The sequence below is a fragment of the Crinia signifera genome, chromosome 1, assembly GCF_055691185.1.
Source record: "Crinia signifera chromosome 1, ASM5569118v1, whole genome shotgun sequence".
Taxonomy (NCBI): Eukaryota; Metazoa; Chordata; class Amphibia; order Anura; family Myobatrachidae; genus Crinia; species Crinia signifera.
The window spans coordinates 199,510,812-199,525,413 of record NC_139217.1 but is presented as its reverse complement, the minus strand read 5'-3'; positions in this window follow the sequence as shown (position 1 = coordinate 199,525,413).

Sequence of the window (14,602 nt, the reverse complement as noted above, 5' to 3'; positions counted from 1 at the left end):
TTCCACCCCGTGCCAGGGGGGAGATGTTGTCGATTATCATACAACGCAAGTCTGACAGTGTATGACCCTGTTGTTTAAAATGTTTTGCTTCCGGTTGGTTAATGTCTTTACCATTCAGGATGCCCGAGATTGCTGATCTATGAAGAGCTAGGCGCTCTCTAAAAGTGTGAATTGTTTGGCCCACATACATCTTTTGGCAGAGACAGGTTATAGTGTAAATCACGTATTGTGATTTACAGTGTAGCACATGTTTAATCCTGTACGTTTGACCAGTCTGGAGATGTTTGAATGTCTGGTCAGCTGTCATGTGTGTGCAGGTCGTGCACGAAGGGCAGTTGTAACATCCTGGTTTCTTTCTCTGAACGTCAAATAGGGTTTTTCTCGGAGGTTTAGTTATATTGGTTCTGACCAATAGGTCTTTTACATTTTTCCCTCTCCGGTAGCTAGGCATTATTTTTTTATTTTTAAAACAAGGTAATGTTTTGTCGCTGGAGACAATTGGCCATACTGCATTAATAGCCCTTGGTAACACCTGACTGGCTGGGGTATAGGTGGTCACAAAAGGCACTTTTTGTGCTATTTTCCCGATGTTTTCTTTATTCCTTGACAATTCACTCCTGGGGATTTTTAATACTTAGTTTTTTGTTGCTGTAATAAGTCCATATCATAACCCCGTGTGCGGAATCTGTCGATCATGGAGTCTTCATAGATCAGCAATCTCGGGCATCCTGAAGGGTAAAGACATTAACCAACCGGTAGCAAAACATTTTAAACAACAGGGACATACACTGTCAGACTTGCGTTGTATGATAATCGACCACATCCCCCCCCTGGCACAGGGTGGAAACAGACAGAAAATGCTGAACCAACGCGAGTCGGATTGGATCTATAAACTCAATACCCTTGCCCCCATAGGGCTAAATGAGAAAATCGCTTGGAATGCCTTCATTTGAACCTGCATCTTTTTTACTGGTACCCGCTCACGGACTGGAGAGACGCAGAGATTTTCATCTTCCGCGCCTCTCCTCAGACTGATTCTATTGGCTGCCTAGCGGCCAATCAGGAGCCGAGAAAGTCGGCTCCTGATTGGACGCTAGGCGGCCAATAGAATCATCTGGAGAAGAGGCGCGGAAGATGAAAATCTCTGCGTCTCTCCAGTCCATGAGCGGGTACCAGCTGGGAGCAGCGCGTCTGGAGCTGAAGATGCCGGGGTCATCGCCGGGGACCAAGTGAGTAGGATTTCCTTCCTCAGGTACCCCTTTGGATTACTACGGATCCAGGACCCCGGAATCTTCAGCTCAGGAGCCCCGGACCAGCCCCGGAACCAGGACCAAGGCCCCGGAACCGGACTCTGCAGCCCAGGAGCCCCGGACCAGCCCCGGGACCAGGACCAAGGCCCCGGAACCGGACTCTGCAGCCCTGGAGCCAGGACCCCGGATCCAGGGACCGACCCACGGGCTCAAGGTAGGTAAGTATCAGTATGTGTGGGCTGTGGATGTATAAAACGTTTACTTTTCTGGATGTCAGTGTGTGTTTTATTTAACTATTTCTTGTACTGTGGAACTACAAGTGCCAGCGGGCCCTTTAATGCCCCGCATGCTGGGACTTGTGGTTCTCCAAGTCCCAGCATGCGGGGTAGGCTTGCTGGGACTCATAGTTCTACAGTATAAGACAATAGTTTTTATTCTTTTTTTACACTTTTCATCAGCCCGGGGACAGCCCCGGACTTTCAGCATGGGCTGGTAAGTCCTGGAGGGCGGACCCCTTCTTTGGGGGGGGGTCCCCACTCCCCCAGGACCCCTGCCCATGCTGACCAGCCAGGGGGATAATGCTTTGGCCGCGGGACCTTATATAATAAGTGTCCCCCGGCTGTGGCATTGCCCTGCTGGCTGGTTGGGTCTGGTGCTGGTTCTTGAAATACGGGGGACCCCTAGTCATTTTGTCCCCCGTATTTTGGGAACCAGCGCTGGACCTTGAGCCTGGTGCTGGTTTCATTAAATCAAGGGGACCCCTATTTGTCGGGGACCGTGATTTTATGTCAGCAGCACTGGCTCAATGAGCCCTGGGCTGGTTATGCTCTGGCGGGGTGACCCCGCGCAGTTTTTTTTTTTAAATTGCGATTTCCTGCAAATGTGTGATTTTCAGACCTGAAAATCGCACATTTTCAGGACTAAAGAAATCGCATCAAATCGCACCTAGTCACACTATTTGGGCCGTTTTTCGCATCTCATTAAATATGCGAAAAACGGCCCAATCTTGCAATTTTCAAAAGTGTGATTAGGTGCGGTAAAAATCATGCGGTTTTTACCGCTACACATAGAATGTCACCCATTGCCTCCTCTTAGAGAGGGCTTCACACAATCGATAATGCGATACCTAAGGCTGTTGAGTGGGTGCCTCTGTTCAAGAAAGTGGCGTGATACCGGCTGGTCACTATGACCGCTACTAAGGGTGAGCACCCATCCTTTCTAAATTTGCGCTCTTTTTTTCCAATGTAGGAAAGGCTACATGGACAGATGATCTGGTAGACAATATACTTAGATTCACAAGTAAAGTGATGTCTAATAGAGAACTTTTTTCATTGTGGGGATGGAAAAAGGTATCCCGTCAATAAATACTGGCACGTCACACAAGAACATTTAAAGCATCCGTTTTTAGGGGTTCTTAAAAACTCAGAGTACACACCAGGCCAGTGGTTCCCAAACTTTTTAGAATCACGGCACCCTAGAGCATCAAAACATTTTCAAGGCACCCCTGGGCCAAATGCTTTTTATCGATAAGTTCAGAAAAAAATATTAAATGAAGTGCATTGTGTTTTTATGTCACAGTTATCTGGTGAGGGACAGGATTTGCTTCTGGTTGTGCAAATATATTATGATTGGCCTCCACAAGCACTGGTTTTGGCTGTTACATTGACCATTCATAATATGAATTGATCGTGGTCCACCAACCCAAGGCACCCCTGCAAGTGTCCTGAGGCACCCCAGGGTGCCTAGGCACACATTTTGGGAACCACTGCACCAGGCGATTTAGTAAGAGACACATCAGTTTTAACTAGAAAATCGTGGAGGTTGCGCCCTCTTGAAAAACAAGGCATAATCCTCTTTGAGGAAAAAGGTAATGCAGGGTCAGAACTAAGGATAGGCTTGTGTTTTTTAACAGTAGTCATTGCAGCTGTAGATGCTGTATTGTAACGATTAACCCACAGCATGCAGGTATCGTCATTTGTACTCATGGTAGTTGATGGGATTTTGTTAATAAGTTGGGCTCTATCAAGTTTAAGGACCTTGCTTTTGCAGTTTTGAAAGTGTTTCATATTGTAGCCCCTGCTCGCAAATTTGGCGATGAGATCATCAATCTGATTAATACACATGGTACTGTTGATACAGAAAATCTGCATCATTTGTGAGTATGGTAAACCGTGCACTAAACTCTTAGGGTGACAGGTGTGAAGTTTAAGTAACGTATTCCTGTTAGTTTCTTTCAAATATACAGAAGTTACTATTTGATGGTTACAGATCTTGATGTCAATGTCAAGAAAATGGACCCTCTCCTGACTGAGCGCAATAGTAAATTTTACAGGGCTATCAGTAGCATTGGGGTTAGAGATAGCATCACTAAGGACCGTGCCATGGCCCTTCCAAATGACCAACGGGTCATCTATATAGCGTTTAAATAAGATCACCTGTGAAGAAAATTGTAAATCAGAAAACAACAAATCAAATTCAACTGAAAACATAAAAATATTAGCATAGGCTGTTGCGACCAAAGATCCCATCGCGCAGCCTTTAATTTGAATATAGAATTCCTTATTGTAAATGAAAAAATTGTTAGTTAAAATTAACTCCAATAACATCAACACAAACTGAATTTTTGAAGCAGAAAAATTACTTTTAGATGCTAAAAAGCGCTGTACTGATAGCAAACCTAGATCATGAGGAATGATAGTATATATATATATGAGCACGAGTCAGCCGGGCACTCCTCCTATAGCCACAACTGCCTCGATGCCCTCTCGGCGATGGTTGCATATATTGCGTTCAAGAACAAACAGAGGAAAAAGGTTCCCAATGTTTCGGGGTTCGCTAACCCCTCTGTCAAGGTGTAAAAAGCCCCCCCGAGTGCCTCTCTTCGTTCTTGAACGGAATATATATATATATACATACAGTTGTGCTCATAAGTTTTCATAACCTAGCAGAAATTGTGATTTTCTGGCCATTTGTCAGAGAATATCAATGATGACTCACAAACTTTTCTTTAACTTATGGTTAGTGGTTGGGTGAAGCCATTTATTGTCAAACAACTGTGTTTACTCTTTTTAAATCATAATGACAACAGAAACTACCCAACTACTGCACGTTTGAGATATCCCCAGAATGGTTCAATGATATTGAGGTCAGGAGACTGAGATGGCCAGTCCAGAACCTTCACTTTATTCTGCTGTAGCCAATGACAGATCGACTTGGCCTTGTGTTTTGGATCATTGTCATGTTGGAATGTCCAAGTACGTCCCATGCGCAGCTTTAGTGCTGATGAGTGCAAATTTTCCTCCAGTATTATCTGATAGCATGCTACATTCATCTTGACATTAATTTTTACCAACTTTTTTTGCATCCTGAACAATTTTCCTGGCAGTTGTGGCTGAAAGTTTTGTTGGTCTACCTGAACGTGATTTTATTTCCACAGAATCCCTCATTTTCCACTTCTTAATTAGAGTTTGAACACTGCTGATTGGCATTCTCAATTGCTTGGATATCTTTTTATATACCCTTTCCTGTTTTATACAGTTCAATTACCCTTTCCAGCAGATCCTTTGACAATTCTTTTGCTTTCCCCATGACTTAGAATTTTGCTTTCCCCATGACCCAGAAATTCACAAATTCTCCTAGGGTATGTAAACTTATGAGCCCAACTGTATATACTACTTTAGGACAACCTGATCAAAACTGCTGATGCCGACCTTAGGAAATCATTCCATTGTTAGTTTTTCTCATCCACTCATTGCCACATCTTTTACTCATGGTACTATACATTTAAAAGCTCCTAAGAAATCACTAAGACAAACAAAATAGATACTCGACTTGGCACTCGACTTGATCAGTCCAAAAAGTAATGCTTGGGTGTTTTCATATGACAGATTAGTCCATAATATAATATGTAATTGAAATGCGGCGTTCACAAGGCTGCGTTGCTTGATGGAAAAGACAATCTTTATTCCAACATGTTTCGGGATATTGCACCCGTCGTCAGGGAATATATATATATATATATATATACAGGGCCGGCGCCACCACTAGGCAGCTCTAAGCCTTGGGCGCCGGCCATTGGAGGGCGGTACTGAGCCAGTGACGAGGAGAGGTACCATAGAGGTACCATAGAAAGCAAGGAGCGGGGAGCAGGTGAGCATCCCCCCCCCAGGGTATCATAGAAGTTTGGTATTTATGAAACACTAATTATTAATCTATGCTACTTGCAATACGCAAACATCCTTTGGAGGATTACTGTTTATTGGTAAAGGATATAGTAATGTAATACCTCTTTCACACCAAATATGCAGGGACAAACCCGGGAATTCAGTTCCCGGGACAAGCAGGGACATTCCCGGTTTTGGACCCATTCACACCAGAAAAGTCCCTGCATTTTCTGGTGTGTGCAGGAGGCCGTCAGGAGGTGGTGAGGAGGCGGGCAGTCGGCAGGATGGCGGCGGAGGTGGGGATAATACTCACCCCGGTTGCTGGTCCTCCGCACAAGCCAGGGATCCACACAGGCGGCGGATCAAATGACGGGACAGGCGGCGGATGAAGATGAAGCAGCTCTCCGGCACCCTCACTGCCGCCGGAGAGCTGCGTCATCATTAGCCACCGGCTGTCCCGTCATTTGCGCCCGCCGCCTGCATCAAATCCCCGCTGGTATTCACACTAGCCAGGTCCCCGGGTTGAACCCGGGAGAAACCCTGCTACCTAACAGGGTTGGATTGCCGGCAAATTAGCCCGGTAATTTGTCCCGGGTACCTTTCACACCAGAGATAGTACCGGGTTGTTCCCGGACTCAACCCGGGAATTTAGGCTGGTGTGAAAGGGGTATTAGTCAAATTTGTTTAAACCTTTTTATTTGCTCCATCAAGAAATGTGAATAGATTAAGCCGTACATGATTACATACTTACTATATTGAATATTTTTAACCCTAAATTCCCAAGCATCCTTTGTAGTACCCCTTTCACACTGCAGCTCTTAATCGGTATATTGCCGAGTTTTTTGCCTATTAAAACGCTTAGAGCTGCAGTGTGAAAGCGCCAGTTGCATTTACTGGTTACAAATAACTAGTATTTGCAAACGGGTAAAAAGCAGGGTCCTACATGGTTCAGAGATGTTTTTATGCAGTGTGAACGGCACTGAACCGGTATATAGGACTCAAGCAGTAGCTATGAGAGCGCAGTACATATGTAATGAGCCACTCATTACATATGTACATATGTAATGAGTGACTCATCCATATGCACTGCCCTCATTACATATGTGCATATGTAATGAGCGGCTCATTACATATGCACAACGCTGTCTTATAGCTACTGTCTGTCCTGCTTTCACACTGCAAACCTGCTTGAGACCCGGTATGTATGTGCAGTGTGAAACGGGTTTAAAACGGTAATATACCGTTTTAAATACCGTTTCAAAATACCGGGTCTCAAACGTTTAGGCAATGTGAAAGCAGCATAGGTTAGATGAAGGTCCCACATCTTACCAATGGACCTAGGTATCAGCGGAATGCATACAGTATAAAGGTTGTCTTCCCCTTCCCCTGATACAATCCTTATAAATTGAATGATTGATGTCAGATTTGTGTTAAACATACAGTATACCATATCAATAATGTTATATCTGGATAAATGTACAATTAAGGTGTTATAGAAAAATGTCACTGTTAACAGGACAGGCATGTTTGAGTGATAGTTTTGTTCACTATCAAAGGCTCGACTGTCAAAATCAAAATAGTATTTAAAAAAGGTAAGTAAGATTATGCGATTTTTCAACAATTGCGTGTATATGAAACTGACATATGCATGTGCTTTGAGTGGCGTACTACATTACACTTTACACATATTTTGCTGAGCATGCTCATTACAATATTATATATATATATATATATATATATATACACGTGTGGGGCGGACCGGCACTCACTTCCTAGCTGAGTATAGTATGCTGCGGTGCCTTCCGATACATGGCATATAGGAAAAACAATGGCGGCACTCGTAGGCTTGGTGAAAAAAATTATTTTATCAAAGCATAAATGATGCAAAAAGATACCGACGTTTCGGGGATCAACCCCGTTTTCAAGGTGCAGGAAAAATCAACAACAATATTGAGTGTAAGATCTCTTACCTAAATAGGCTGAGAAAAGACTGAGGCGGGAGCCTGTCCCCCACGTCCGTGGCCGGCGTCTCACAGGAAGTCGCTGGTGTTGCGCTTCCGGTTCTTCCGCCGGACATCGCGACTAGGGTTCCCTAGGCAACCTGCATAAACATAAAAAACATCTAGGTGACAGTGAAAATAACAGTGAAGAAAAATCTTGTTAAACATTAACAGTATAAGAAGCAATTAAAAAGCAGCGTCCACGGAGTGTAGCATAGTCTCCAATATTAGCGGCTGACTGTATATATATTATAGATATGTGCGGCGCACTGCGCTTCTTAAGATACGAGTGTCCTGCAGCGTATAACCCTGTTGCCAACTCTCCGTCTGCTTACTGTATGGTACCAGAGAAATGTCATTCTTGATAAGCAGGGAAAGTCTGCTGAAAAAAATAAATAAAAAAATAATAATAGTGTCCAGCAACTGGGGTGAAATAGAGGGGGGACATATATTTAGGAATCACTGGGAATAACGGGGGAATAGACCAGAAGATGACTACAGGTGTCGACTTTGTTGTTTCATTTTAGAAACACATTCCACGGCATTCTCTCATTGAGACCCTGGGGATGCGTGGTCTTCAACCTAAAAATCCAACCTGCTTCAGATTGCAGCAATTTGGTGTCTCTGTCGCCACCTCTGAATTGCGCTGGAATGTGTTCAATAATTAGATGCCTAAGGTCATTGAGGGAATGGTTTGTTTCGGCAAAATGCCTAGCCACTGGATGTTCAGATGTTTTGCCTTTGGTCTTATTGATCAGTGCCGCTTTTATTGTGGAACAGTGCATTGCTGCACGCTCCCTGAAGGGCCTAATGGTTTTACCCACGTACCCTTTGTTGCATGGGCATGTTAATAAGTACACCACATATGCTGTGGTGCATGTGACGACTTGATTGATTCTGAAAGTTCCTGTGGCCGATGGTAAGGTGAAAGATGCCCCTGTTTTCATGAATTGGCACGTTGTGCAGTGAACACATTTGTAGCAGCCTGGAGCCTTATGCTGGGTACACACCAGGACGACTAGGGCCCGATCAGCACAATCTAGATCCGATTCCGATCAATTGGATGCAGATTGTGTGCTGATTGGGCCCTTTTCTGAGCTGGTGTGGAGCGATTCCGATCCGATGCGCGGTCCCGCGGGTCGGTCGGTCGTTATTGAGATCCTACCTGCTGCAGGTAGGATCTCAATGACGACCATACAACCGGGTGCGGGTCGCCATCGGATCGGACCCGCTCACGGTGCACATCGTGAGCGGGTCGTGCCCTCCCGCGTCATCGTGAGCGGGTCGGACGAGACACTGACGACCCGCTCACGATGTGCATCGTGAGCAGGTCGTCCTGGTGTGTACCCTACATAAGTAAGGAAGGTGCTGCCCTTTTGGTTCCGTTGGATATCTGCTGCAAACCCTGTGATGTCGGTGTGGACAACCAGATCTTTGATGCTCTTGTTTCTAGTGAAACATGTCATGGGCCTCCTGTCTCTAAAGCAAGGAAGCCCTCTGTCCGTACTGACAATAGGCCAGAGTGCCCGTGTAGCTCTTGGTATTACCGGACTAGTGGTAGAGTACCTGTTGGTCCAGGGAATAACCTTGGAGCTTGGCTTGGTGTGGCCTTCTAGTAGAGTTTGCCTGGGGGTATTCAACACTTCAATCTTTTGTTTGTCAAGAGTCTTGCTATCATAACCCTTGATAATGAACCTTTGGACCACGAGATCCAGAGCCTCCTCTGTCTTTTCAGGGTTGCTGGTGATTCTGGCACTGCGAATTAGTTGTGACTTTGACAGACCAACTTTTAATGCCCTGGGTGTCATGAACCTGACTTGTTTCACATTTATTTCTGATGTTCCATGTCTGTCTGTTTCCTAGCTGCTGCTGTTGCAGCTGCTCTGCAGTCTCAGTGATTAAAACTTCAGTGAGGCTCCCTGAGTTCAGCACCAGTCACATGATGAAGGTAACTCAAGGCATACTTCCTGGTTCTGTCTGCTGCTGCAGACAATCAAGCAATCACCTGGAGGAATATAAGCCAGCTTCCCAGAGTCCTCCTTGCCTTGAACAAATGTTCTTTCTGCTTCCTGTGTGGTTACCCCAGAGACAGAGAATTCCAAGGCTCCTGGCTATCCAGTCTCCAGCGATACCTTCTCCTAGTGTCCTGCTGCTACTTACCTGGTTCTGTTCATCTCCAGAGACTCCTGCTAATTCCATCACTGCGGTTGAGTTAGCAAGTTATCCCCTGCAGAGGATACCGCTGGCACTGGCCAGCAAATCCCCACTAGCTCCTAGGCTAGACCCCTTGGCTTCCAGGCCAAACTACCTTCAAACATTATGTGACATTATCGCTTATTGTCGACATTGTGTACACTGTTTTCAAAGTGCCTCCAGAGACTCTGTGCTTCTGTCGTCTCCTGGTGATTAACAACATCTGTGTCATCTCCGACGTCCACCAGTTGCCGCACTCAAGTATTGTCACACATACACCTGTTGTCGACATCCTGTGTCAACTGTTTTCCAAAGTGCCTCCAGAGACTCCGACATTCTCTCCTGGTTATCGACATCATAGACCAACGACTCCCAGGTCGTCATCTCTGGCTTCCAGGCCATCCTGCAGCTCCCAGGCTGCCAACTGTCATCACCGGCTCCCAGGCCATCCCGCAGCTCCCAGGCCGCCAACTACAACCCCGGCTCCCAGGCCATCCCGCAGCTCCCAGGCTGCCAACTACAACCCCGGCTCCCAGGCCGCCTCGCAGCTCCCAGGCTGCCAACTACAACCCCGGCTCCCAGGCCGCCTCGCAGCTCCCAGGCTGCCTGCTATCACTCCCGGCCCTCAGGCCATCTGCAAAGACATTCTCTCCTATCTCCTGTGTCCTCACTCCCAGCCAGCGTCCAGAGGACCAGGGCAGGGGGCCGCGACCTGCTTGCCAGACGCAGCCAAGCCCATAGTTCCTTGCGGGACTCCCTGATGAATACCGCTGGCAAGTTAGACTCCGCGCCCCTGCTTCTGGTCTCTGCCAACCCTCTGGTTCGCTGTGCCCGGGTCCCCAGTGTATGTCAGAGCAAGAGACTTTATATATATCTGCTCCCAGAATTACTCCTGTGTCAGTGAAGCTCCCAAGGCTCCAGGCTTCCCAGCCTCACCTGAGAATCCATCCTGTGTTCTCTGCTGTCGCTGCTGATACCACCTGTGCTCTATTCTGCTACAGTCTGTTACTATACCTGTGCCTCCACTCGCCTCTCATCTGACTGCCGACATCCTACGTCGACAACTCCCGCAGCTTCCAGGCTGTCCACTGTCAACCCCGGCTTTCAGGCCGCCTCAAGGCACATCTCCAGTCTCCGTCCCAGCCTGCGCCCTCCACTGGTCCACCACGGTCACAGCCGGGAACACAAGAAACCCCGGTGCTGACACTGGGATGGTGACTTGATGCTTTGAGCAGAGTGTTTTTGCTTGTGGGTTTGTAATAAACTGAGGTGTCCAGCATTCCATTCCTTATAGTTACAAGGACATCCAAGTAATTAATCGCTTTATCCTCAATTTGTGAGGTGACTCTGATCGGAGAGTCTCTTGTGTTGATGAACTGGATCATCTCTTCTAGACTAGACTTCCTACCCTGCCACAGTAGGAAGACATCATCTATGTAGCGACAGTATACATCGATGTTGGATGCCCAAGTGATGCTGGAGAAGAACATACTTTGCTCTTCTTGCTGCATGAACACATTAGCGTACGATGGGGAGACATTACTTCCCATCGCACACCCACTGACCTGTAAGTAATACAGGCCATCGAATAGGAAATAGTTCCTTCTCAGGATTATTTCCAGCAAACTCAAAAACAATTCGATGTCTACAGATAGACTGGGTTCATTGGTTAGAAATCTCCTCATGGCCAATAGCCCCTTATCATGGGTGATAGCCATATACAGGCTACAGATGTCCATGGTGCATAGCCAGGTACCCTCTTTGATTGAAGAACAGCTCTGCACTCTCTTCAGGAAGCTTGTTGTGTCCTTGATGTGGTTTGGTTGTTTAAGTATAAGGGGCTGCAGGATCCCGTCTAGGAAGGCTGAGATGGGATGATATAGGCCATTCCTGGCCGATATAATCGGCCTGCCAGGGGGGTGTTCACTGTTCTTGTGCATCTTGGGCACTGTAAAGAACACCGGGCAAATAGGGAAGTCCTGTTTAAGGACTTCCCTATTTGCCCGGTGTTCTTTACAGTGCCCAAGATGCACAAGAACAGTGAACACCCCCCTGGCAGGCCGATTATATCGGCCAGGAATGGCCTATATCATCCCATCTCAGCCTTCCTAGACGGGATCCTGCAGCCCCTTATACTTAAACAACCAAACCACATCAAGGACACAACAAGCTTCCTGAAGAGAGTGCAGAGCTGTTCTTCAATCAAAGAGGGTACCTGGCTATGCACCATGGACATCTGTAGCCTGTATATGGCTATCACCCATGATAAGGGGCTATTGGCCATGAGGAGATTTCTAACCAATGAACCCAGTCTATCTGTAGACATCGAATTGTTTTTGAGTTTGCTGGAAATAATCCTGAGAAGGAACTATTTCCTATTCGATGGCCTGTATTACTTACAGGTCAGTGGGTGTGCGATGGGGAGTAATGTCTCCCCATCGTACGCTAATGTGTTCATGCAGCAAGAAGAGCAAAGTATGTTCTTCTCCAGCATCACTTGGGCATCCAACATCGATGTATACTGTCGCTACATAGATGATGTCTTCCTACTGTGGCAGGGTAGGAAGTCTAGTCTAGAAGAGATGATCCAGTTCATCAACACAAGAGACTCTCCGATCAGAGTCACCTCACAAATTGAGGATAAAGCGATTAATTACTTGGATGTCCTTGTAACTATAAGGAATGGAATGCTGGACACCTCAGTTTATTACAAACCCACAAGCAAAAACACTCTGCTCAAAGCATCAAGTCACCATCCCAGGGCATTAAAAGTTGGTCTGTCAAAGTCACAACTAATTCGCAGTGCCAGAATCACCAGCAACCCTGAAAAGACAGAGGAGGCTCTGGATCTCGTGGTCCAAAGGTTCATTATCAAGGGTTATGATAGCAAGACTCTTGACAAACAAAAGATTGAAGTGTTGAATACCCCCAGGCAAACTCTACTAGAAGGCCACACCAAGCCAAGCTCCAAGGTTATTCCCTGGACCAACAGGTACTCTACCACTAGTCCGGTAATACCAAGAGCTACACGGGCACTCTGGCCTATTGTCAGTACGGACAGAGGGCTTCCTTGCTTTAGAGACAGGAGGCCCATGACATGTTTCACTAGAAACAAGAGCATCAAAGATCTGGTTGTCCACACCGACATCACAGGGTTTGCAGCAGATATCCAACGGAACCAAAAGGGCAGCACCTTCCTTACTAAGGCTTCAGGCTGCTACAAATGTGTTCACTGCACAACGTGCCAATTCATGAAAACAGGGGCATCTTTCACCTTACCATCGGCCACAGGAACTTTCAGAATCAATCAAGTCGTCACATGCACCACAGCATATGTGGTGTACTTATTAACATGCCCATGCAACAAAGGGTACGTGGGTAAAACCATTAGGCCCTTCAGGGAGCGTGCAGCAATGCACCGTTCCACAATAAAAGCGGCACTGATCAATAAGACCAAAGGCAAAACATCTGAACATCCAGTGGCTAGGCATTTTGCCGAAACAAACCATTCCCTCAATGACCTTAGGCATCTAATTATTGAACACATTCCAGCGCAATTCAGAGGTGGCGACAGAGACACCAAATTGCTGCAATCTGAAGCAGGTTGGATTTTTAGGTTGAAGACCACGCATCCCCAGGGTCTCAATGAGAGAATGCCGTGGAATGTGTTTCTAAAATGAAACAACAAAGTCGACACCTGTAGTCATCTTCTGGTCTATTCCCCCGTTATTCCCAGTGATTCCTAAATATATGTCCCCCCTCTATTTCACCCCAGTTGCTGGACACTATTATTATTTTTTTTATTTTTTATTTTTTATTTTTTTTCTTCAGCAGACTTTCCCTGCTTATCAAGAATGACATTGCTCTGGTACCATACAGTAAGCAGACGGAGAGTTGGCAACAGGGTTATACGCTGCAGGACACTCGTATCTTAAGAAGCGCAGTGCGCCGCACATATCTATAATATATATATACAGTCAGCCGCTAATATTGGAGACTATGCTACACTCCGTGAACGCTGCTTTTTAATTGCTTTTTATACTGTTAATGTTTAACAAGATTTTTCTTCACTGTTATTTTCACTGTCACCTAGATGTTTTTTATGTTTATGCAGGTTGCCTAGGGAACCCTAGTCGCGATGTCCGGCGGAAGAACCGGAAGCGCAACACCAGCGACTTCCTGTGAGACGCCGGCCACGGACATGGGGGACAGGCTCCCGCCTCAGTCTTTTCTCAGCCTATTTAGGTAAGAGATCTTACACTCAATATTGTTGTTGATTTTTCCTGCACCTTGAAAACGGGGTTGATCCCCGAAACGTCGGTATCTTTCTGCATCATTTATGCTTTGATAAAATATTTTTTTTCACCAAGCCTACGAGTGCCGCCATTGTTTTTCATATATATCTATAGGATGCACCTGACCATAAGACGTACCTAGTTTTAGAGGAGGAAAACAGGGGAAAAAATATTCTGAACAAATAGTGTAATGCCTCTCAGTCCTCTCTCCCACGGGGTTTGATGGAGGGGCAGTTGGCTCTGAGCCAGGGCCGGTGCTAGGGGGTTCGGCGCCCTCCTGCAAACTAAAAAATTGCGCCCACCCAAACTTTACAAAGGGAGGGGTTTGGCCACACAATAATGCTCCCACTCCAAATTACACCACACAGTAGCACAATCTTATTCACCTAACACAGCACCAGTGCCGTAACTAGCAATTTTGGTGCCATGTGTGAAAAAATAGGGACAGTGCGCGCCGAAGGCACGGTCAAAATTGTAGAAGCGTGGCTTCATGGGGAATTGGCGTGGTCACATAAAAGTACCAATAACACCATAATCCCCATAACACATTATGCTTCAAACCTCAAAGCCCATAACACATTATAGTAACCACACACAGTAATGCACATTATTTGTAATGCCACACATCATGATGCCCCTTGCACAATATGCAGAACACCATAATGCCCATTACACATTATGACACACACTGTAATTCCCCT